Consider the following 2,107-nt stretch of genomic DNA (forward strand, 5'->3'; position numbering starts at 1 on the left):
ACTAAGTAAACTAGCTAAACCACTCATTTGCTTCTCCAGATTCTGAATTGCAGCTTGTTGGTTTTTAAATTGGTGTTCGTTCTTCTCGTTTGTTTGGCTTATATTGGTGACAAGCTGGGTCTGAGGTGCAATTAACTTCTCCAACAAACTCTCCATATTTGACTTTTTCTCTTCTTGTTGGGGTTTTTGATAAAAACCCGGAGTTTGTTGTTGGAACCCACTACTTGACCCTTGTTGGTAATTAGAATTTTGACCTTGAGGGTTGTAGGGGTTGTTGAAGTTTCGGTTAAATTAGGCTCTTCCTTGAAATTGATTATTATTTCTTTGGCTTATGAAAGCCACTTCTTCTTTTTGAGCCATTGTTAAATCGGCTTTACAATCTTTTCCTAAATGGAGACCACCACAGTATTCACAACCTACCTTCATACTAAGAATTTCCTTGGTGATTTTGTCCATGTTTCGAGCAACACCGTCTATTTTCACACTTAGGAAACTAAGGTCATCATAAGCACCGGCGCTTCTTGATTATCTCATAAGCCTCTTGCTCGGTTTTGTCCATGAGTGAACCTCCGGCTGCTTGATCAATGGAAATTCGGGTTGCAACATCACAACCCTTGTAAAAAATTTGAACTTGTTGGAAGGTATCCAGACTGATAATGCTAAAAACGAACATATATTTCATAGCATTATTCCTCAAGAAAGACAAGCTTTTAGTTGCAATTGTTCTATTTACAAGTGATATTCGTTTAAATAATAAAAGGTAAAGACAAAAGACAGATTCGACGAATTGAAGACGCAAACGACCAAAAAGCTCAAAAGTACAAAATACAATTAAAGAGGTTCCAATTATTGATAAGAAACGTCTCGAAATTACAAAAGTACAAGATTCAAAACACAAAGTACAAGATATTAAATTGTACGCAAGGACGTTCAAAAATCCGGAACCGGGACCAGAGTCAACTCTCAACGCTCGACGCAACGGACTAAAAATTACAAGTTAACTATGTATATAAATATAATATAATATATAATTAATTCTTAAAATTAATATATATATTATAATATATTTATAAATCGTCGACAAACAAAGAGCTAAAGCTGGGTGAGCTGTAAATTCAAACTCCGCGACTCGCGGAGTTTGAAGAAGAAAAATTCCGCAAGTCGTGGAGTTCACCTGGACTCAATTCCCTATAAAAGCCAACGCAGTTCGACGAGTTTTAATATCAAAAAAATCAATAAATCAATCTCTCTATATCTATACGTAATATTTATATTTATAATTTATATTTTAATTTTAATTTTAATTTTAATTCTATTAATAAGGGTATGTTAGCAAATGTTGTAAGGGTGTAAGTCGAAATTCTGTCCGTGTAACGCTACGCTATTTTTAATCATTGTAAGTTATGTTCAACCTTTTTAATTTAATGTCTCGTAGCTAAGTTATTATTATGCTTATTTAAAACGAAGTAATCATGATGTTGGGCTAATTACTAAAATTGGGTAATTGGGCTTTGTACCATAATTTGGGTTTGGACAAAAGAACGACACTTGTGGAAATTAGACTATGGGCTATTAATGGGCTTTATATTTGTTTAACTAAATGGTAGTTTGTTAATTTTAATATAAAGATTTACAATTGGACGTCCCTATAAATAACCATATACACTCAATCGGACACGATGGGCGGGATATTTATATGTACGAATAATCGTTCATTTAACCGGACACGGGAATGGATTAATAGCCACTAGAATTATTAAAACAGGGGTGAAATTATGTACAAGGACACTTGGCATAATTGTTAACAAAGTATTAAAACCTTGGGTTACAAGCAGTCGATAACCTGGTGTAATTATTAAACAATGTATTAAAATCTTGTTACAGTTTAAGTCCCCAATTAGTTGGAATATTTAACTTCGGGTATAAGGATAATTTGACGAGGATACTCGCACTTTATATTTATGACTAATGGACTGTTATGGACAAAAACCAGACGGACATATTAAATAATCCAGGACAAAGGACAATTAACCCATGGGCATAAAACTAAAATCAACACGTCAAACATCATGATTACGGAAGTTTAAATAAGCATAATTCTTTTATT

The sequence above is a fragment of the Rutidosis leptorrhynchoides genome, chromosome 6, assembly GCF_046630445.1.
Source record: "Rutidosis leptorrhynchoides isolate AG116_Rl617_1_P2 chromosome 6, CSIRO_AGI_Rlap_v1, whole genome shotgun sequence".
NCBI classification, from domain to species: Eukaryota; Viridiplantae; Streptophyta; class Magnoliopsida; order Asterales; family Asteraceae; genus Rutidosis; species Rutidosis leptorrhynchoides.